Here is a 25161-nt window from a genome sequence, read left to right as displayed (position 1 = left end):
CAAGAAACCACTCCATTCCCATTGAAAAGCAGAATCTACTGTAGGTAGATTTAAATGAGAGAAGGTCATACAAATAGCTAAAACTACTGCTCTACAAGCTCAATGTTCTGCAAAACCCTGAAAATCTACTGTCTTGTGGCAGGATGTGTGAAGTTTTGAAATGGCACATCTGTATATATATATTTTTTTTCAAGTGGACATTAACACAAATCTTCTCCTCTGGGGGTCCCCGGCACAAAACATTTTGAGATGGGAGTCTGCACTATTAATACATATCATGTTGGGGGTCCTGAAGGTTTGAGAATCACTGAGCAAGAATGCTGAATGCAGTGTCTCCTTGTGCATGTCTACAGTGTAGACTAACATAAGTCAATTTCAGCTTTATTGGCACGAGAAAACATACATTGTAGTTGTATTGTATTTTTAACATGTATCTAATATTCTACCCCAATGTAGGCTACAACAGTCATTATGACATAGAAGAAGCAGATTAGAAGAAGCATGTCCATTCTATCTGTTCTAGCTCTGTGCTCACACCCTTCAGAATACTGATCAGTCCCATATGCTGGGGTCACAACCAAAACACACTGAAACGCCCTCACACCAACCCTGTTCACACCAGAAACACTTTGAATCTGTGTTCTTCAACTGTTGTTCAACCACAATGGTTCTTCAGAGTGTTGTGATTTGATTGTCTGAATAGTCATTGCCCGATAAGTACTCAGCCTCTGTGTAAACACACACAATACCCTACTTCACTGTGTTAAGAGCTGAGTTTTAATACCGCACAATGAAAGATTGCTATTGTCATTCTTAGGTAGTGATATGACCGAGAACAGATTTACTTTGGATTGTAGATGAGTAAATATCTCCCGAGGCTGCTAATAAAACATCTAGTGTATAATTTTCTAAAAATAATGAAAGGATTTCAATCTTTGAATTAAGGGTGAAAAATCGGATCTATCTTGATCACATGACTATAATGGGTACTGATTTGTATGGTAGGCATACCAATTAGGCAGAATATAAAAATAATCTGCCTCCTGGTGGCGCTATAACAGGACAATGTGAAAAGTGTAACTCATCCTGTGGGAATGTGTGTGCAATCCTTCACGGTAATCAGACGCTGTGTTTATAATTTGACCAAATAAAATTCTGTAAGACTTTATATTAACGTTGCATCTATAATGCATTATAAGCACATTTATAATGCATGTGTGTGCGCACACTTTCGCTGCAATCTGGCCAACGGTGCCGGAGATTAGCTGTTCAAAGACGGACACACACGCACGCGCGGACAGACGAACAGGGTGCAAAACATAATCTCAGACCGCCGGTAACTGCCGACAACCCCTTGCATCCAGCAGTCCAACCCAGTAGTCACTTTGAGTGGCAGCTGGGGTAAAAGCAGTCCCCACAACAATATTTACTATTCTATCCCTATCAGGATGCAACTCGAACGGCGCTGAGGCGGCTCAAGCGTACTTTGCAATGCTAGGTCCGGCCACTCAGACGTTTTAGCTCCCTCGTCGGGGCCTCACGTGGCTCAAGTTCAATTGAGGCGGGCATAACCCCCTTATGCCCGTCTCAAGGGGAGGACCGGGGGAGGGTTGTCGCGGATTTCCGGTCCACTGCCACTGCCGATCAATCCGCAGAGGTGCCGACAGTTAGCCTGGCGTTGCTCATACTAATTCCTCACTGCGTGTTGGATATTAGTCTGGCCTCGGGAGCAGAATTTTCATTTCCAAGGGGTGGTTTAAAAAAACTAGTCCTTACCCGTTCAAAGATATGAGCTCCGAAATGATGTGCAGTGTGTGGGTTATGGGGTGTGCACTGTGCACACAGTATATGAGGGATGGAAAGTAACTTTCTGGTGCTTGCATGATAATATGTAGGAGCATCAATGTAAGAAATACCCGTTTCGTTTAAAGGCTACAGAGATACTGTGTACCGATCTACATGACAACATCTGAAAGAGGGCCAGCCAACATCCCCCCCCCCCCCCCCCCCCCCCCCCCCCCCACCCCACACACACACACACACACACACACACACACACACACACACACACACACACACACACGCGCACACACACGCACGCACACACAGAGCTGGTTAAACATGTTGCCCCATGCTAGATGCAGAATAGATATGCCTCATGCTAGATGCAGAATAGATAGTAGTTACACCATAAAAATGCTAATATACAGCATACGATTTGTGAAAGTGACAAACGGGCTTCACAGTTATGTCAGGTATGTTCATATGCTTATGGTGATGCGATTTCAGATCAATTGCTCCAGCCACTGAGGAGAAACGCTGTGACAGACACTCAGACATTCGCAAAATTATAGTATAGATGTTAAGTTGACTTGCTCTTAATTGCTCCCTCTGAACTTCAAAGGGCTTGTGAGCTGCTGTAATTGATTGAGCCATACAAGTGTCAATAGCTCGTTAGTCACTGAAAGCATCAAAGACTACAATCTGTTTGATGTCTGTAATAAGAGTGGAGGGGGGAATGTGTTTGAATACACACAGACTCGCCTGATTGGCTGAATGGTTTTGAACCAGGCCACCACCCACCACGTGCCCCAAGCCTACAGCCCTGATTGGCTCGCCCTTTCTGAGGGCTGGTGGAAAAAGCTTATTTAATGTGAAGGGCCAGACCACAACACCACCACTACCAACAGGGGGTGGTGTTGTGCAGTCTGGTTTATTAACCAGGCTAGCCGACAGTTGCCACGGCTATTGTCGGCAGTTACGGGTGACACCGCGTCTGATGCCCTGCTGGAGAATGCACTCGCTCTTTCTGCAATTAACACAACTAGAAGCTCGGCCGCCCGAGCGTCTAGTCGGCGACCTGACCAACTCGGGAACGATGTAAATAGGGAATGAATGCCCCGCCCTTTAATGCAATCCCCATTATACCTGTTGTCATAGGACCGGTTTTGACCATCTGTTTGACTGTGTTCATGTATGCCCATATATGGAGATATCTGTCTGACTGCGTCCATGTTATGCCCATATAGAGCATCGCAGTTGAAGCCCCACCCCGTCCTCACTCTGGTGTCGGAAGCGTTTTCCGCATTCATTTCTTCCATAGACATTTCATAAAGTATTTATTTAAACGTTTTTAAGCCTTGGACAAAGCCACCTCGGCTGGAGAGGGATCGTGTCAATATTCACATTTTTTTGAATGCAAAGATTAATTAGAAAGCTGAAAAAAGGGCAGGGTACAAGACTGTGTACATCATTATTTTTAAAATTGCGGAAACTACACTCCCAGAATGCATAGCGAATGTTGTTGTTGTTTCCTGAAATAAAGCCCTTAAATCACGCTCAGTTTAGTTATCCAGGCCAGCATACGGCCTGAAATGTAGTGATTGTCATCTCTGTGGACGCTCTTATCGTCATCTTTAACACAGTGCATCATATTTGTAAAAGAAAGACGATCGCTCACGCAGTTCTGCTGACGTGCAATAATCCGCCGGGAAGACAGGGGGCAGTAGCTACTTCCGCGGTAACCGCAAGATACATGAAAGAAGAAGAAGCTAGACCAATCACAGACGTCGATTTCACCGGATGTACATGTTTAGCAGTATGGGAAATGCAGTTCTTCTCCGTGCGATCTTGATTAAAACGTGTTTTTACTAAAACTAGAGTGATTGCATACATACTCGGGGGTTCTACAGGAGCATATAGAACCATTTTACAACCACCAGCCTAGTGGTAAGTGTACATTGAATTGCTACGACTTTGTGGCTGATAATGAAAAATGCTATGGTGAAAATGATTGGGTTGTTTACTTCCGACACCGCACTGCGATGCTCTATATGGAGATCTCTGTATCTGCCTGACAGTTGGCCGAGCGTCTAGTCGAGGACCGGCCTACTCGGGAACGATGTAAATAGGGAATGAATGCCCCACCTTTTAATGCAAACTCCATTATACCTGTTGTCATAACCTGTTTTGACCATCTGTTTGCCTGTGTCCATTTATGCCCATATATGTAGATATCCTTTTGCCATGGGTTCCGAAAAATCGCGTATCGGGTCGGGTCGAGGCCGGACACTGCACTACCTGCTGCGGCAGGGAACACGCGTGCTGAATTTGAAGCTGGTGGGACGAACGGTTCTCAAGATACGCGGATTACATACATACATACATACATACATACATACATACATACATACACACTCACAGAGATTTTTTGTTGACTCATGTGGCGTACGTGATGTCAGAGCCTTTTATAAATTGATGTCACAATGAGTCAGCGCTTGCTCCGGAATGGCCCGATGTCAGTCATCTCCGCATACGGAGATTCCGAACCTTTCGTGTCGGATCCGAAAAACTGTATCGGGTCGGGTCGAGGCCTAGCTAAGAACGTAGGCAAATGTCTGAGCTATCTGTGTGCGAAATTTGGAGTCTGTAGCACCAACCATGTGCTGTCAGGGCTCTTTCATGCGATTCGGGCCAATTCGGATTCGCGTCCATTGGCTTCAATTAGTAGTTAGGAGTCCGCATATGGAGATTCCGAACCTTTCGCGTTGGTTCCGGAAAACCGCATATCGGGTAGGGTCGAGGCCTAGCTAAGAACGTAGGCAAAGGTCTGAGCTATCTGTGAGTGAAATTTGGAGTCTGTAGAACCAAGCATGTGCTGTCAGGGCTCTTTCGTGCAATTCGGCCTCGGCTTCAATTAGTAGTCACGATAATACATGTAATCAGCAAATACAAACACTATACTGTATGTACGAAGGAGAAAAAGGACGGTAATTTACATTTTCCTGCCCTTGTAGTCTCCTGATAAATGTTTTTTCACTGTTGGTCAGGAATATTGAACATTTGAATCATGATTTTCTTTTGCAGTAAAGTAGAAAAAAGGAAAACCTTGCATCTCCAACACGTCCTGTTTTTAGCAACAAAAAAAATGTCTGTTAATTTAAAGCTGCCCATTGGATGTGTTTTTAATGGGTGTCACCTGTCCTGTATGTTAAGTGAAACTGTGAGGGAGCATTTTTAGTAACTGTCCAAATTCAAGTGAGACAACAACGTTTCAATAGTTATTAGCCTTTTCAGGTCGAGGGGTGAGTTTTTCTTTCTCTCTTTTCCTGTAGTACATCTCTGAACTTTTTTTGGTTGGGTGATAAACATAGGAGGGGAGTGTTCTTGCCTCCATATTTATATCAGTGTCTGGAACCTGCAACGAAACACACTGGCTATCTGGGAACAAATGAAGAGAGGGAGCTTGGTGATTAATGAAGTGGCCCAAGATAGCAAACTGACTCTGATAACAGTTTCTTTCACAAATAATAAATTACAAACTTAAAATTCCACTGGGGATAAAAAATGCGAGGGATGAGGGGACTAAGGGGGAGGGGATAGAGAGAGACAGAGAAGAAAAATTGAAAAGATGCAAAGAAAAAAGAAAGGAAAGGTAAAGAATAAATACAACATAAACAAAAACTGAGATTTGTTCTTTTCCTATATTTCACCCTCTCTCTCTCTCTCTCTCTCTCTCTCCTTGTAACCTTTCCTCACTGCTTGTTCTTCTTCCTAAATGGGATCAGGGGTGTCGCACCAAATTCTGGGCCCTGGGTACAAGGATTCACTATGGGCCCCCCATGAATGTTCTTCATAAGGGGAGGGGGTTTAATCCATTTAGACAACGCATTATTACGCATTATGTTGTGCTTTAGCTATTGAAAAATAGCAGATATAGAAGCTCGCCATGCTGCGAGCTTGTAGATCTGCTATTTTTTTTTTAAATCGTGAAACTTTTGCAAGTCTTTGAAAGTTTTTTCTTTTTTTTTTTAAACCTATGTATCTATATCAGTGGTGCTCAAACTTTGTGAAGGACCCCCAAAATGATATGTATTTGGCCACGGACCCCCATCTCAAAATATTTAGTTCCAGGGACCCCCCAAAAGCAAAATTTGAGTTACAAATGTTCGCTTAAAAAATACATATATTCAAAGATTTGCACAGATTTTCACGACTTTTTAAAAATAGCAGATCTACAAGCTCACAGCGCGGCACTCGGTGACGTGCTGTGAGCTTGTATATCTGCAATTTTTTCAATAGCTAAATTATAAAATAATTAAGGCTCCCTCCACCTTGGGCCCGATTAACTCAGTCCCACTCCCCCCCCCCCCCCCCCCCCCCCCCCCTTGTGACGCCCCTGAATGGGATATTGTGATTCAGAGCAGATAGAGGTGGTCCATACTGTACTCTGACCAAGCCTCTTTGACCTTATCTGTAATCTGGGATGCTCTAAGGAAGAGATGGAAAAAGACAGAGAAAAGAGAAAACACAACAGCATGTGAAAGGAAAGGAGCAGTGGTGTAAAGTAACAAAGTATGTTTATTGTATTTAAGTACAATTTTTAGGTATTTCTAATCTATACATTTACTTCTACTCCACTTCATCTTGGAAGCAAATACTCCACTACAATTATTTTAAAACTTTAGTTTCTAGTTACTTTGTAGATTTTGATTATTATTAGGCTACAAAACATACATTAACCACTTCAGTCCTATTGGGCCATTTGAAAATAGACGATCTACAAGCTTACAATGCGTCGCATCGCAATGCATTGTGAGCTTGTAGATCTGCTATTTTCAAAAGATTTGGATACATTATGAACTTGTTAAATGGATAATGGAACATTCTGCACAATGGGTACTTTTACTTTTGGTACTTTAAGTACATTTCTATGCCAATACTTTTGTACTTTTAGGACATTATAATTTCCCCCCCCCCCCCCCCCCTCTAAAACATGATTATCAGGTATTATTTGCGACCGTCAGGGAGCAGTTTACTATGAAAACCTCCACCGGCCGTCCGTCCGTCCGTCCGTCCGTCACACGTCACACGCCACAACCTTTGTTTGTGTACGGTGTGATGTCATATATCTTCAGTATGACATCACACCACATGTGTACACAAACCTTTGTGTACGTTGCTGTGGCAACAGTCTGTTTGTTGCTGGTCTGTTAGTGTACGTTAGCAACCACCTTAGCAACCATGGTTTTACCCTAGCAACCAACTGTTTACCCTAGCAACCAACTGTTTACCATAGCAACCATGTTTTTTTACCCTAGCAACCAACTGGGCATAAAAGGGATTCTGTTAGGGATCTCCATATATGGGCATAAAAGGGATTCTGTTAGGGATCTCCATATATGGGGCATAAAAGGGATTCTGTTAGGGATCTCCATATATGGGCATAAAAGGGATTCTGTTAGGGATCTCCATATATGGGCATAAAAGGGATTCTGTTAGCTGTTAGTGATCTCCATATATGGGCATAAAAGGGATGCTGTTAGGGATCTCCATATATGGGCATAAGGATGCTGTTAGGGATCTCCATATATGGGCATAAAAGGGATTCTGTTAGGGATCTCCATATATGGGCATGAAAGGGATTATGTTAGGGATCTCCATATATGGGCATAAAAGGGATTGTATCCCAGATGATGCCCTGTTAGGAGATCCACACTAACAGAATCCATATATGGTCCTACCGACAGCTGCTATAAGCCAACCCTGGCGATAAGGTCTGAGTCGAAGAAATGCTTCTTTCCTGGCAAGAATTGCCCCTTTATACTGTAGGGCTCGTTTGTGTATTGTATGACATCACGCCACATCATCGGCTGAGGACTGTGTGATGTCATCATATCTCCATATATGGAGACATAAGTTGCTCATGTCCAAATATGGGCTGGTGAGGTCAGACTTAGTGTGATGCGTAGGTTATCTCCATATATGGAGATTCAACTTCAATGAGTAACCATGGCAAACTGTCAACTGCCCGTATGTCTTGATAATTGGTAAAACAAACTTTTGGCCTATTTGTGGAGATAAGCGACCAACGGTCGCTTATCTCCCGATTAGGGAGTCTTACTGGTGATTATACTAGGAGGAAGATTTTTTCCAAAAAAGTATACAGAAAGAGTTAAAATTGGGTTTTTATGTGGCCACACCCCCAGTTCATTAAGTATGCATGGATGTCATGGTGGGTGGTGACCCAGCTGAAGTTAGCCACACCCCACAGTGTTGGGTGAATGGTAATTAGGGGAGGAGTTGATTCTGTGATGTAAAAGTATCTGTGTTTTTTAACTGACACTTTTGACCACAAGGTGGCAGCCTCCAAGAGAAAACAAACAAATACCAAGAGAATACATAATTGCTCATAAAAACCACACCAGGGGGTCCAATGATGTACTTTCAACCTCCTAGACACATGAAAAACAGAACAAGTACAAAACTATGGCACCACCTCTTTAAGTACATTTGAATTCCTGAGCTTTACTTGTAACAGAGTATTTCTATATTGCAGTATTGACATTTTTGTACTTCTTCCACCACTGGAGAGGAGAGAGAGAGAGAGAGAGAGAGAGAGAGAGAGAGAGAGAGAGAGAGAGAGAGAGAGAGAGAGAGAGAGAGAGGTGAACATGGAAGGGAGAAACAGTGAGAGAGAAGTGGGTAAGGAGAGATGGTGTATAAAAGAAGCGCTAACTGCTTAGCGGTGTCACCTTTAGGCCTCAGGTCCTGGGCCCCAGCAGCAGCCAACACAGCAGCAAGGAGAGGAAGCGGTGCAACCCAGAGAAACCTTGGAGGTAATTAATCATCTTACCATGAGGCCTGTCAGGACACTACCCATGTTCCCCTCTCTCTCCCTTTGCTGATATCCCTGTCAATTACATGTCCAGATGATGAGTAGACAACCTCTCATGCTTTGTCTGCCTCTCTCGCTCCCTCTAGCCCTCTAGCTCTCTCTCTCTCTCTCTCTCGCTCTCTCTCTCTCTCTCTCTCTCTCTCTCTCTCTCTCTCTCTCTCTCTCTCTCTCTCTCGCACTGTCTGGCATGCCATCTGTAATTGTTTAAAAAATGTTACTTTGAACCCGTCTCAGGTCAGCATTCTTGACTGCTGTGTTTTCGGCAGAGTTTCAAATTGCTGTTTTTAGGAAGTAGGTGTGAAACGATTTGGCTGTGAAAACATTAGCAGTCATTTGGAACATGTAGGAAAACACGCACACACACACTCAAAGACCTTTGTATCCATCCATCTATGTATCTATCGTTGATAGACTGAGCATACTAATTATATTCACATTCACTTGTTGGTATAAAACTGTACATGATTATATCATACAGATCCTGACTGAAGGCCAGTTGTCACCGTACTTACAGTATACAGTACTGTTGATAGAATTGGTATTGAGTTGTTTTAGGAGGAATGTTTTTTTTATTATCATATCGTCATTGTTGGGTGAAAAACGTGTATGTCCAAAACCGTTCGTTTAGCATTTTTCATTTTAAAAATGATTTAAACTAGTGAAAACAGCCGATCTACAAGCACACAACGCCTCGCACCGCGAGGCGTTGTGTGCTTGTGTGCTTGTGTGCTGTTTTCACTACTTTTGTGCGACGGCCTTGTGCGATGAAGCAGGGCTTTACTTTGCGAAAGAACATACAAATTTGAAACTTGGAGATACGAGGTTTCCACCTGACAACGACGATATCCATGTTTTTTTCTGAAGCATATCTATTGGAACAGTCTTCTCTCAACTGTTAACTGTTCCAGGGCTTTTGTTTCATGAGCTCAGCCCCCAAGTCCTTAACAGGCCTTCCAGTGCTGTGCTGTGTGACCCAGAGGTCCTGTCCCCACTGGTGGTCCCCCAACTCCTAATTACCACCAACACACCCCTTTAAAACATGCCTGTTTCAATACTGCTCTCCTTTTCACTTTCACTGACTGATTTACTCTCTCTCTCTCTCTCAAGCGCGCACATGTAAGAGATTCTTGTTCAAACATTTCTTCCCTCTCTCGCCTCCTTCTCCAACATGTTCCTTGTTTCTTCTCTCCTTCTCCCTTCCATCCATCCATCCATCCATCCATCCATCCATCCATCCATCCATCCATCCATCCATCACCACTGCCCGCCATCTTTCTCTCCATCGTTCCCCCTCTCGCCCTTCCTCCCATCTCCCCTCCTCTTCCTCCCCTCCGTCCTTCTCCAGGGATAAGGCCCAGGCCTAACACTGCTGCGGCTGCCAAGAACAGATGTCCAAGAAATACCAGCCCAGCCCAAGGAAAACGAGGGAGAGAGAGAGAGAGAGAGAGAGAGAGAGAGAGAGAGAGAGAGAGAGAGAGAGAGAGAGAGAGAGAAAGCACATGGAGGCAGATTAGGTGAACCATAAGACCCACCACTGATGTCTGGAAATACAGTATGGGATTCTATTCAGAGATTTAAAAACCTGCGTTGCTAAGCTTATGGTGTTTGTGTTGCTAACGGCAAAGGCCTTTTTCTCATCTGTTTATTGAACTATCACACAGTTCATGTACACACTAAAACCAAAGGCTTGGTAACGTGGCGATCTAAAATATTTTCTCTTCCCCCCCTGCTTTGAAATTGCAACATTTTGCGTGTGCGTGTATGTGTGCGACTGTGCGTGCATGTGCTCGTGCGGGCACGTGCATACGTGTTTGTGTGTGTGTGTGTGTGTTGTGGATATAAAATAGGTTTGCTCAGGCGTGTTGTGATGTTGTGCGCTGTGATCCTGAATCAAAACGGCCAAACAGCCATTATCCTGGTATTTTAGCACCGGGAGACTGTGGATCCATGCATGAATATCTTTTAATCAAGTGGAATTTGTCCCACCCACTCCCTTCAACCAACGAAGACAAAAAAATAAAACATAAGAGGAAAGAGAGAGAGAAAGAGTGATTGAGAAAATGACAGAAAGAGGAAAAATAGAGCAAGACCACAAAGCCACAGAAAGAAAATGATATGAGTAAAGAGAGAGAACACACACAAAAACAGAAAAAAAGGCAAGTGTGATGGAACAAACCGGTGACCCTGCTAACCCTGGTTCCTCCCAGCAGATTATGCTGGGGACTCTGTGATTGGAAAGCATTACGGCTAGCCTCATTAGCATAATGATTTCCCATCCTACCCCACTCTCCCTCTGTCCCTCCATCCAGGGGCGTCACAAGGGGAGGGGGGAAGTGGGACTGAGTTACTAGGGCCCAAGGTGGAGGGGCCTTCATTATTTTATACTTTAGCTATTGAAAAATAGCATATATATATATATATATATATATATATAGTTGTGAAAATGTGTGCACATCTTTGAATGTATTTTTTTAAGCGAACGTTTGTAACTCAAATTTTGCTTCTGGGGGGGGTCCCTGGAACTAAATATTTTGGGATGGGGTCCGTTGCCAAATACATATCATTTTGGGGGTCCTTCACAAGGTTTGAACACCACTGACATAGAAACATATACGGTAGGTTTGGAAATATCCAAAGACTTTTTCGATTTTTCAAAAATAGCAGATCTACAAGCTCGCTGCGAGCTTGTATATCTGCTATTTTTTAGTAGTTAAATTACAAAGTGTGAGTGAATCCTTGTACCCAGGGCCCAGAATTTGGTGCGACACCCTTGCCTCCATCCATTCCCCTCCCTCTCTCTCCCCAGTCTCCCGGCCCAGTGTTGTTAGCCACCAACTCCCACTGCTCCTCGAGTACTTTAAGCTTGTTAATAATCATTATGGGTGTGCAGTGAAGTGGGGGAAAGGAATAATTACCTCACCTGAGCCAAACTAAATTAACCCCCGTTTTCACTCAGGCACACACATACCCCCCCCCCCCCCCCTCTCCTTTTTTCTGTTGTCAGTTATCCATTCTTCTCCCACACCACACACACACACACACACACACACACACACACACACACACACACACACACACACACACACACACACACACAGTGCCCACCAGGGACCTATTAGGGCTGTCTGTTATTAAATGTTGAAATTATAAACGTTTGCACACCCCATTTGCCATCTGATAACAGAAGTGCCTTTGGATGAAAGCTTTTTTTTGGGGTTGGACAAACAACACAGTTCTGAGCCAGCAGATAAATGTGTGAAGCCTTTATCGTATTTATCTTTTATGGATCTCCCGCTCTCCAGCTACAGCGTCTGAAGTACAATTAGCTCTGAATGTCTAATTATCGGCGCGAGTTAAATCTCGCCTTGATTTTAGACAATGATTGCACTGATACAACCCCATGCTCCAGCACCGCATCCTCTGTTCTTATCGCCTCATCAGAAAGCTGAGCTGATTGCATATCTGAGGATATCTGACACAAGCTTAGATCCTGTTCATTGGAGTAATATGCAGAGTCATTCTGGGATGTATCTCTGTGACAATTGAACAATGTTTTAAGCACTTTCTCTCTCTGCGTCCGTCAGTTCTAAAGAGATTAAGACAAGAGCGAGTGGTGAACCCTGTATCATAGCTGAAGCAAGCAACTGAAGGTGTGAGGGAGAAGGCACCGAACTACTTAGTCAGTTAATAAAACATGGCCCATATGAAAGCTTTCAGGATCAGATATTTGGATTCCGATAAATCAGGGGTCTTCAACAGGGAGTCCGGGACCGCTAGGGGGTCCTCAGAGTTACTACAGGGGGTCCCTCAAATCTTTGTGTGATATATATTATATTAACCACTTGAACCCTAACGTCCATATTCTGAGAACTTTAGCCAAAAATATCAGATCGGCTGTAGAGGGGAAAAAAAGAGCAAACTAAGCAGAGTGAAAGGTCAAGTTTATTAAGTACTGACGGTTCAAGTGGTTACATATCTGATACCACAAATTGACATGAATCCAAAATACACTGATGATTGTGCTGTCGAACGATGAAACTATGGAATCTATGAAAAGGTTGTGGGGGTCCCTGCCTCATCTCTCTCTCAACTAAGGGGTCCTTGAGCTGAAAATGTTGTAGATCCTTGCAATAAGTGTTACCATTTTTCAGAGACCATCTTAACCACTATACTTCTGTATTGTGCCCCTCCTTTTCTCCCTCTACACACCAAATCTCTTCCCAAAATAGTCGATCTATAAGCTCTCAACGCCTGTCTAATTCCAATGGACAATCTGGGAATGAAATTCCCAGATTAGGGATGCTAGCAGGGTTCATGTGGTTTAAGATGGTGTGAGTTAAGCATCAAGTATTGTTTTCAGTACTGTACATGATTCCATTGAATAGTGTTTGGTAGTTCAAGTCAAGGTAGATTACATTGGCAGATTTTAAGGTTTATTTATTAATTAATTAACATGTATCTAAATTGACCATTGATCTAATTTCTCAAGTATTTGTACTGTAGTAGCTGAAATATTCCAATTTATCCTGCATAGCAGCTGCTCTTTAAGTACTCTTTTTCTTTCAGAATGATGATTGAAAAGTGTTAAACACTGGTTTTAGTTTAAATGTGGTACTGTTTAGTCATGACACTGTACAGGATGACACATTCATCGGCTGACAAAGAGTAACAAGTGAACAAATTCCTACAAGTTTCTGGGTGATATCGAATTCCCCTCAGTATTTTGTCCATCGTAAATTCAATTTCCTCAGGAGAGGTTAGACTGAAGACATATGTCTGTAACACAATGACCTGACGCTCCAATAGAGATGGATTAAGCACCGCAAGGAACCGTAAGAAATGGGAAATGTTGAAATCGTTAGGAGCAAGAACTGATATTTTCCATATTTCACTGTGCGTATATCAAAATGACATAATCTTAAATGGGAGGAAACAGAAGCGAACGCCACATACATATTTCTCATTTGAGTCAGCAGCAAAGTAGAGGGATGTAATATAAGGCTGGCTTAGCCATATTAAGAATGTGAATGAAACACAGATGTTGCGCCGCGTGTTTTCGCTTTTTTCTGAGTCAAAGTGCAGAGTTTCCTGGCAAATAAACAAAGCTTGAACACACACGCACGCAAACAACATAACACAATGACAAACTCGGGGGGAAAAAAACAATCATTGATTGTGTGTCACAATCAATGACACACATCGCAGCATACGGCAGCTGTACATTAGAAGTGGTTATCAGTTTTCAGTTCCTCAGTTGTGCTGTGTGTCATTCCTATGAGTAATGTCTGCAGCCATGTGTTTTGGGGTGTAGCTGGGGTCATGGAGATAGGAGAGAACTGCAGTCTGGGCCTGAACCTCTAGATGGCCTGTTTAAAGTGTAAGTGCACTCAAATGTTGTAGTTCATTGCAGGACGAGCTAAGGCATGAACGTTTGTGATGTTCAAGGATTTATTGCATAACCAAAGGGACATTCGTTCCGACCGCATTATGTCATAGACTGGCCTTCAAGTACAATGATAACAGGTACTGCACTACTACCCTGACAATGGGTACAGCGAGTATTGCATAACTGAGGGACGTTCCTAACGCGCATCAACCTAGATTTAGTTATTGATTATGCCGTTAAAGGGACCACTTTTCAACCTATCTTCCATAATTGGTCTCACTAATGTTCACGATAAAATAGCACACCTTTTTTCTACTCTGTCTGTGTCTCTTAACACTTTGAGTGCCTAAAACGTCCAACGTTTACCCCCTGTGGAGCACCAAGTCCCTGTTAAGACGCACAGAGACGTCTTACCTGGTTAACATGGTTACCAGGTAAACAGGCGCTGCTGCGGCCTCTGGTGAGCGAAAAAACTTCATAACCCATGATGCAACTCTGCCGCCAGCATCAGGAAGCCTATAATCTCCATATAGGCTCCTATGCATAGCTGCTGCAAAGAAATGGCTTTATCTCGGAATCTACTACTAAAACGCTTCGATCGCTGAGAACCTTTTTTTTTTTTTTTTTTTTTACGCGACACTGGGCCGTGACGGTTGGCCACGGTTCTGTGTGAAAATAAACATACTGGTCGCCATTACAAGACTGTGAATTTCCACAACATGGACACAATAGTGGCTTCCGGGGCTCTTCAGTCTACCAGTGACATCATGTTTTTATAAAATAAGATAAAAATATATATATTTAGATTTGTATTATCGTGAGAAGAATGGCTTCAATTATAGCATGGTAACTTCTCAGGAATAAAAAGCCTGCAGTTTCTATTGATGATGTCACTGCTAGACGGGTTTCTGAACTGCCCACAGCCCTCCTATGAGACACAGACCTAGTTTTTTGCTATTTTATCATGAACATTAGTGAGGACCAATTATATGAAGATAGGTTTGAAAAGTGGTGATGTTGTCCTTTAAAGGAATTAAAAGGGATACTAAACTACAGCCCCCTTTTGTGAGGTTGCCGCCAATTAAAAGCTTAAAATGTGATGCCGTGTTCATAATGGCAGATAAAGAAATAGAGCGACTGTAGCATATCTGTCGCTGTTGAAGTGTTGATCAACATGCTTGTTGAGGTCAGAATGCTTCTGAGAAAAACAATTTATAAAGGAAAATATAAGCCAGAGGTTAAAAACAAGTCAAAACTGGCAACGGAAATAATTAGTTCTCACCCATTTCAAGCATGCAAGATTTGTGTGAATACAGAAGGTGATTGGAAATGTTTAAACAACACTTGCTTATTTTGCAGCTTTGTATAGGTGTTGAAGGCAGCTCAACTTGCTTTGTATATTTTGTAGCAGCTACAGTACAAACTTTGGGTGTCGCTTTGAATCTTCATGTTGCTGGCTGGCTTCCATTGAAAATGACTGTAGCTTTGTATCTGCCAGTGTGTAAGCAATACTAATATCATTAATAATAGGTGTGTTAGATTTATAGTAGGTGTGCCAATTTGAAAGCAATATATATTGACTGATGTCAGATATGCATTAGGCATGATTGGCACATCTAAAACAAACACACCCATTACTTTTATTAGCTGCAACAGGGTAAAATTACATCACATTTGGTTTAGATCAGGAGGCTTCAATAGGGGGTCTGGGACCCCTAGGGGTCCTCAGAGTTACTACAGGGGGTCTTCCAACTCTTTGAGTAATAGAAACTTATTTTCTTCTTTTTTATATTAAACACTTGAACCCTTAGTCCATATACGGAGAAATTTAGCCAAAAATATAGCAGATCTACAAGCTCAGCTTGTAGATCGGCTATTTTCGGCAAAGAGCTCTGGTGTAGAGGAGAAAAAGAGCACACTAAGTACAGAGAGAAGGGTCAAGTTTATTAAGTATTGACGGCTCAAGTGGTTAAATATCTGAAAACACAAATTGACATGAATCCAAAATACACTAATGATTGTGTTGTCAAACAATGGAACTATGGAATCTAAGAAAAGGTTGTGGGGGTCCATGCTTCATCTCTCTCTCAACTAAGGGGTCCTTGGCCTGAAAACGTTTGAAGACCCCTGGTTTAGATTATTCTAACAGTCAGCAAACTCACCAAATTAGGCTCAGGGTTTAGGGTTTAAAGGTGACTTTAAAACCATTAGCTCTTTTGTGACTGTCAAGGTGTGTATTGTCAGTTCTCTTCTTTTTAGGTGTGCACACAGCTTCTCCAGATGTTGTTGGCCTCAAGCGGTTTCTCTTGTTGTCTGCGCTCAACGTTAGAGACTGTCTGCTGACAATAGCTGTGGGTTTCCTGAGGGCACTCGCTGCCAAGCCAGTCATTTCTACTATTGTGATGACGCTGCAGGGCTTCTTCGTGCCCTGTACAGAAACATCCTCGAAAACCTGTCTAACCAGTTATGCAATATGATGATCTATGCCACGTTAACTAGCTGTAACTGTGCACACAATAACACACAGCGCAAGCTCGAGCGTGCTACAGTTCAAACAGTACAGTACAAGATATGTGCAATAGCTTAAGGACAGATGAAGCCCTTCCTTACATAGTTGAGGTTACATGCTTTACATGCTATCTGCTTCATACAGTAGCAGCACTGTTGCTCTGCCCCAAATGGAACTCTTAAAAAAAAACATAAAACCCATGTAATACAAAAGCAGGATAGAATCAGAATAGAGGCAGATTATTGCACACAGACTGTAAAGAATATTGTTGTGTGCATTTCACGGTTACATCTGCAAACGGAATGCCTGTTTACCAAACAGGAGCTATTAAAGAGTTGCAAAACCCCCCCCTGAGTCCCCTAACTGTTCAACTTTGCTAGACAAAACACCCAAACTCCACAAAGTGATCTCCCATAAACCCATAAGCACATAAAACATGGGTGTCTCCGCCGCCCGTCAATGACAGCATTCATGGGAGGGGTGTGTAATGAAAGAGTGGGGAGTGCAGAGGGATAACGCTACAAGCAGAGCCATCATCACTCAGGTGTGTGGTTGAGACCAGGGATCAAAAGGCTGTCTCTAGCAACCCGGCGTGCCTCTCTGCGCTGTGCTGCCGACCGCACTGCCAAATAAAATCACCGGGTTTATATCGGGGATGGGATAAAGTGGGGATTAAGAATAAACGAATGCTTGAGCACACAACGTTATCCACACAAGAAACAACAGGCTGGGATAGGTGGGAGGCCCGGTACACCTTCACTCGTCTGGAACAATGCTCAGAACGGTGGGCAGGGGCGTCACAAGGGGGGGGGGGAGTGGGACTGAGTTACAAGTTGGAGGGGCCTTAATTATTTTATACTTTAGCTATTGAAAAATATCAGATATACAAGCTCACAGCGCGGCACCGAGTGCCCCGCTGCAAGCTTGTAGATCTTCTATTTTTGAAAAGCGTGAAAATGTGTGCAAATCTTTGAATATATGTATTTTTTAAGCGAACATTTGTAACTCACATTTTGCTTCTGGGGGGGTCCCTGGAACGAAATATTTTGAGATGGCAGTCCGTGGCCACTACGGCAGTTTGAGCACCACTGACACAGAAAACCTCAGAAGGATTTGAAATATTCCAAGACTTTTTCAAGATTTTTCAAAAATAGCAGATCTACAAGCTCGCAGCGCGGCACTCGGTGCTGCGCAGTGAGTTTGTATAGGCCCTATCTGCTGTTTTTAAATAGTTAAAGCACAAAATAATGCCTTAATAATGTGTTCCCAGTCTAAATGGGTTAAACCCCCTCTCCCTATGAAGAACATTCATGGGGGGCCCGGAGTGAAGCCTTGTACCCAGGGCCCAGAATTTGGTGCGACACCCCTGGCGGCGGCAGTGGAACTCTGCCTGAAGGGGAGAGAGAGAGAGACACAGCAATCAAAGTGCAGAACTCGGGAGAGAGGGAGAATCATTCAAGAGACTCAGTGATGGGGAAACGTTATGGCGCTAAGCGTTTAGTCAGCGATGTCTCGATAACATTTCAGTGTCATTTCAACGCTGCGATGACAGCTCAAATCCCCCCCTCTCCGTTCGAAATGAAAACTAACAAAATATTCTCTTAGTTTGTTATCTTAGCACTCGCGTTTGGTGTATTCTTGTTAATCCTCCGACATATCCAGTCTAACAAAGACCTACTGCATGATACACGGTATACAGTGTCAGTGTGTGCGTGCGTGTGACGTGTGTGTGTGTATCGTTGTTGTCGGGTGGAAACCTTGTATGTCCAAAACCATTTGTTTTTTATATAATAAGTGAAAACTTATTATAAAAACAGCAGATCTACAAGCACACAACGCCTCGCACCGCGAGGCGTTGTCTATCTGTCTGCTGTTTTCACTACTTTTGTGCGACGGCCTTGTCTGATGAAGCACGGCTTTCCTTTCCAATTTTTTTTTTTTGAAACTTGGAGATACGAGGTTTATGCCCGACAGTGACACATAGTGATACTATATATATGTACAGGTACACACACTATACATGTGTGCAGGTGGGGATGGGTGCATGCGTTTAGGTGTACGCGTGCAGGAGAGAATAGGCCTACAGTATGCACGTGGTGGGATCATGTGGATGTGAACATTTGAGTCCCACATTTGCATGAAATGTGGGCATGCATATAGGCATCCGTTCCCCTTATACATCCCCATCCAAACAACCGACACCTCTTCAGCCGCGTCTCCTATTCGTCTTCCCATCTCTCCGTCCGAGCGGCAAGCATGTTGTTTCACAGGCGCGAGCTCATGTTTTGTTTTGTTTCCCCCCCTCTTTGTTTTTAATTGCTACCACGGAGGTCAATTAATTTCACTCCCCTCTCTCTCTATCTGCAGCCCACACAGCTGCGACGCTGTGTGTGTTTGTTAGCCCTTCTCCTTCCAAGCCCTAATGCTGCATCACTTCAAATGGATTAATCGAGCCACTTTGTTGTTTAATCTCTCCCCGGCAGAACTAGGGGAGGGTGGGGGCCCGGGGCTGGTGGTGAGGGGGGGTCTCTGGTGGGAGGTGGGTGACTGAGTGATCAGAGATGCACACATGCCTGTCTTTGTCGGTGACAGACAGACAATGAGACAGACGGACACGGACGGACTGGCGTGGGGACGACGGGACAGACAGACAGACGGACACACGTGATAGGCAGCTGAGAAGATTGATAGACAGGTTGGTAATGACAGGCTCACTGGCTGATGTAGACAGGCAGACGAAAAAAAAAGAAAAAGGAAACACACAATGAGACTGAGAGACAGGTAGGCAGGCAGACAGACAGAAGACAGAGACTATAGGGATGGGACGATACGCGATATTTTCGTTTATCGTGATAAAAAACACTCACACTCACTTTAATTTATTGTGATATCGTCCTCCGTTGTGCACTGGGATCGATTCACCTTTAATTTGCAGAGCTGCATATCCGGTACCACATAAACCCTCTATAATTGGTAAAAGGTATATATGTACGGTACTTGATATAGTCTTTTTTTCACTCTCTATCAAATGTCTTTGCCAAAAAATAGCCGATCTACAAGCTCACAACGCGTCACTACATGATGCGTTGTGAGCTTGTAGATCGGCTATTTTTTGGCAAATGTTCCACCCCAGGATAATGGATTTTGATTATCGTGATAATATAGTAAATCGCGTTTTTTTTTGTCATAATAATCGTGATATGAAATTTTCATATCGTCCCATCCCTAACAGAGACAGGGGGGCAAATGGTTGGCAGGAAGACAGATGGGAAGGCAAATCAAAAGTAGTTATTCAAATTATTTATTATGCTTATGTCAGCACAGAAAGACAGGATACGTCCACCATGTGAAGCTTTTGGATTCAGGCTTCATATCAGTACGTTCACAACAAATAAAACGGAGGTCTGTTTCATATCGTCGTTGTCGGGTGGAAACCTTGTATGTCCAAAACTCTTCGTTTTGTATTTATCATTTAAAAAATGAACTAAACTAGTGAAAACAGCTGATCTACAAGCACACAACGCCTCGCGGTGCGAGGCGTTGTGTGCTCGTAGATCGGCTGTTTTCACTACTTTTGTGCATCAGTCTTGTATGATGAAGCAGGGCTTTGCTTTACCAAAAGACGTACACATTTGAAACTTGGAGATAAGTGGTTTCTGCCCGACAGTGACGATAAGTACGTTTCATATGAAGTCTTGTAAAGGGTCAAATAACCAATCAAATAATCAAATAAAGGTCCGTTTGTCTATCAAGTTGTAAAACTGCATGCTGTGGCGTCAGAGATTAATTTTTGAGAATGTCTTCCACGAAAACATTATTCTCACAGTTGAAATGTGTACACATAGGGAGTTCAATTCAGGTGTTTCTACTCCCATGAAAGAGGAAGGTAGGTCTTTCTAGCACTTACATCTTATTTAGGCCCCCCGCGCCACACACACACGCACGCACGCACGCACGCACGCACGCACGCACGCACACACACACACACACACACACAAAACTATTGTTACTAGCGCTTTACTCTCCCCTGATCTGCCGAGTCAGCCTAAGTTCCTTAAGACGTCCTGTTCCTAGATGGGGTGTGTGTGTGTGTGTGTGTGTGTGTGTGTGGGGGGGGGGGGGGGGGGTAGCTGTTATACCAGCTAGAAATCACCTGACTGGCAAAGGAAAGAATAGGGGCCTGACCTGACACTCACCTCGCACTGTGTTGTAAAGCAATAGTTTGACATTTTAAATTTACCTCTGTTGTTTTTGCTTCACCAGGCACCAGGCTTTTTTTTTAATGAAAAAAAGAAAAGAAAGAAATAAAAAGCGTCCTCATGGGTGCACCAGTTGACCAGAAACACAGCTCTTAGCGGTGCCTGCTGGACGGCTGGGTACAGCGGCAGCCACAAACAGCTGTTTTTTTTTTACGGATAGCTGAAGGACAACGTGGAACACGTTCCACTGTGTAGGGTTGTCACAGCTTTCAGGCCCGCCGCTGTCAATACAAAATATATATATTTCACAGTTGTCCGCCCTGGTTAAATAAAGTTTAACAAAGTCGTTGATTAGTCAGCGTGTGTGTGCCTGATGAGTGGCAGTGTAAACTCACATCTGAGATCTGAGGGTGTTTTTGAGAGGTGTACAAATGAACCTGTGTGTGTGTGTGTGTGTGTGTGTGTGTGTGTGTGTGTGTGTGTGTGTGTGTGTGTGTGTGTGTGTGTGTGTGTGTGTGTGTGTGTGTGTGTGTGTGTGTGTGTGTGTGCCTGCGTGCACACACACTAGACAAAGGAAGATAAACAGTGTGGTTTCCTCTGTAAAAGCCAGGGTAAGACATTGAATAAACGGTTTTCAGTTAGGCCGAAATGGTGTCAAGTTCCTTTACTGATAAGAAACTATAGAGCTGAAGGACAGGGTAGGCAATGGAGATACAGAGAGAGAGAGAGAGAGAGAGAGAGAGAGAGAGAGAGAGAGAGAGAGAGAGAGAGAGACCGAGAGACCGAGAGAGGGGAGTATAGGAAACAGTGGTTGACAGAGTCAGAGCATGACAAAGAAACATACGGAAGGGGTAAGGAAGGCATAGAGGGGAGAGAGAGAGAGAGAGAGAGAGAGAGAGAGAGAGAGAGAGAGAGAGAGAGAGAAAGAGACTGGATAATAGCCTTACTCCCAGACAGGTCAGGTTTAGCTGGGAGGTCAGTGTGGGTTTGTGTCTAGGCGACAGTTAAGTAATACCAATGGTGTTCTCACAAGCAACAACACAGGATCTGAACTCGGGTCAGATGGGTATTTTCAAGAAGGAGAGGATTGCGCAGTTGGCTACGACTTTGAAGAATATATTGGTTTGTTTGTTTGTTTTTTCCTTAAGATTTGGGATTAGTTCTCGTCGATTAGTACTTGGAAGCAATACAGAAATGATTCAGAATTGGGGCGCCCACTGTCCGGGCGCATACCACGTGCGTGCAGCCTGACAGTGTACCGAGGGTTTGAATCCCTATCCCAACGGTCTTTGCTGCGTGTCACTCCCTGTCTCTCTCCTGTTTCCTGTCCATCTCCACGATAAACTATCAATAAAGAAAAGCACAAAATAATGTATGATGACCATTGTAGACCATTGCTGCTTCTGGCTTTTAACAACTTAAGCCCTATATACTTTTATACTTATAACTTTATTCATATAACAAATAGCCAAAATAGCCAAAATCCAAGTTCACAATAAATCACATCGAGACACATTGTGAGCTTGCAGATCTGGTGGGTGATCTGCTTGTTTTTGTGGGTTTTAGATTTCTTTGTTGCTGAAAATGTTCACATACCCCAAATAGGTTGAAAGTACCAAAGCAACAACTGTTTCACCAATGTTATTACATCTGATTGTATCATACAGTATTGTTTCCAGCATTAGCCTTGCTCCTGTGGTGTTCAGGGGCGTCACAAGGGGGGAAAGTGGGACTGAGTTACCAGGGCCCAAGGTGGAGGGGCCTTAGGCCTAGAATTATTGAATGCTTTAACTATTGAAAAATAGCAGATATACAAGCTCGGTGCCGCGCTGCGAGCTTGTAGATCTGCTATTTTTTTGAAAAAGTTGTGAAACTGTGTGCAAATCTTTGAATATATGTATTTTTAAAGCGAATGTTTGTAACTCAAATTTTGCTTCTGGGTGGTCCCTGGAACTAAATATTTTGAGATGGGGGGTCCGTGGCCAAATAAATATCAATTTGGGGGTCCTTAACATGAAAAGGTTTGAGAACCACTGACATAGTAGTCTCTCAAGAACAGACTAACTGAGCTCCAGTTAAGTGAAAAGGACCTTTTCTTTGACGATGGCTAGCCAGATTGCTAACATAGAAACATAGATTTTTCAAAAAATCTTAGAAGGATTCAAAAGACACTTATAGAATCGGGTCAAAAATTCTTTCACGATTTTTAAAAAATAGCAGATCTACAAGCTTGCAGCGTGGCACTCGGTGCCGTGCTGTGAGCTTGTATATCTGCTAGTTAAAGCATAAAATAATGATACACAATAATGTGTACCCGTTCTAAATGGGTTAATTATTTTATACCTTAGCTATTGAAAAATAGCAGATATACAAGCTCACAGCACAGCACCGAGTGTAGATCTGCTATTTTTAGAAAGTCGTGAAAATGTGTGCAAATCTTTGAATATGTATTTTTCAAGCGAACATTTGTAACTCAAATTTTGCTTCTGGGGGGTCCCTGGAACTACATATTTTGAGATGGGGGTCCGTAGCAAAATACATTTAATTTTGGGGGTCCTTCACATGAAAAGGTTTGAGCATCACTGACATAGAAACATGGGTTTTTCAAAAAACCTTAGAAGGATTTGAAATATTCAAAGATTTTTCACAATAAAAATAAATAAATAGCAGATATACAAACTTGCAGCGTGGCACTCGGTGCCGCGCAGTGAGCTTGTATATCTGCTATTTTTTAAGTGAATCTTTCTACCCAGGGCCCAGAATTTGGTGCTACACCCCTGATGGTGTTCTTCAGCCCACAGTGCCAGCTGTGTGTGAAAAGCATAGGAGAGCTCATGTGAGATTACCAAAAAAAAGAAAAGAAAAAAGACTGGAGCTAATGTTCATCTGCTAACTCATGCCTGGCCTAGTCATACCCAGAGTCGTTGATAATCCTTTATTACACTAAACCGTACAACGCTGATGACTAATTATCCAATAACCCCCCATAAAGCACCGTAACTTTCTAATCTGTTTATAATTACCATTTCAATGATCCCGTGCAATAACGTACGACCTTCAAGAACTCTGACCCAGCTCTAATTAGCACTAATGTCCGATCATTGCTATATAAGAAACTAGCCATGACCAGACGGATGGACCTCAGGTACAGCTAATTTCTGGAGCAATTATCTTTTCATGTTAAGAGATTTAGCTGATTAGCTGCACAATTACACACTGGATTTTCTTTTCTCTGTAATTCTAAATGGCGTTATTTTATAACAATTTCTTTTTTTTACAAAGCCATAGACTGAGCCTGTTCAGATATAACAATTGATTTTCATGTTTTGTCATGTGGAAATGCAAGCAATACCCGATAACTACATTTCCTATCGTAACCACACACGCCAGTGCGCGTGTGTGCGTGCGTGTGTGTATAACATGAGTAACAATGTCTATGAAAATCTAAATATATGATTCAAATAATTTAATTTAATAACATGAACCCCAGCGTCCCTACACTGTGGTGAACATTCAGCTGAAAAAAAGCAGATTCAGAAGCTCACAGTGCAAAGCGTTGTGAGACTGTGGCTGTCAAAGGAGCAGACCAAGTACAGAGCCCTGGGGGACCCCGGCCAGCTAAGGGTTTCTAAGCGGTTAATGTTCACATACTGTAATGCTCTCGGTTACGAGGCACATCTGGCGCCATGGATACGTGACACCCGAATTTCACTGGACCTAAAAACAGCGATTTCCCCCGACAGCAGCGTAGGGAAAGTTTACACCCAAGCAAGATCTCACCGTATAATTAAGCCCATTTAGGCCTAGAATTATTGACTGCTTTAACGGTGCCGTGCTGTGAGCTTGTATATCTGCTATTTTTGAAAAAGTCGTGAAAATGTTTGTGCAAATCTTTGAATATTTGTATTTTCAAAGCGAACGTTTGTAACTCAAATTTTGCTTCTGGGTGGTCCCTGGAACTAAATATTTTAAGATGGGGGTCCGTGGCCAAATACATATAATGTTGGGGGTAGACTGAGCCTGCGCGGCACTCGGTGCCGCGCTGTGAGCTTGTATATCTGCTATTTTTCAATAGTTAAAGCATAAAATCATGATACACAAAATGTGTACCCGTTCTAAATGGGTTAAGCGCAATTACATAATGTACATCTAGACCCCCAGGCGATTATTAGTTAGGGAGTAAACTACCTTTGCGTATAGGAAACCACCTGTGTGGTCCAAAAGACAATGTCCCCATTACAGCTGGCGACAAAACGCACAATGATGGTGCTCATACCTTGAAACCTATAAACAGTGATTATATGCATGCAACTGAATTACAGTGTCATGTTGTCATTATGTAAATGGCCGTTACACACCGACATCAAGCCTAGTGGACTGTAGAAAAAAA

Source organism: Nannobrachium achirus (genome assembly GCF_963921795.1).
Source record: "Nannobrachium achirus genome assembly, chromosome: 2".
NCBI classification, from domain to species: domain Eukaryota; kingdom Metazoa; phylum Chordata; class Actinopteri; order Myctophiformes; family Myctophidae; genus Nannobrachium; species Nannobrachium achirus.
Note: the sequence above shows the minus strand (reverse complement) of the source record.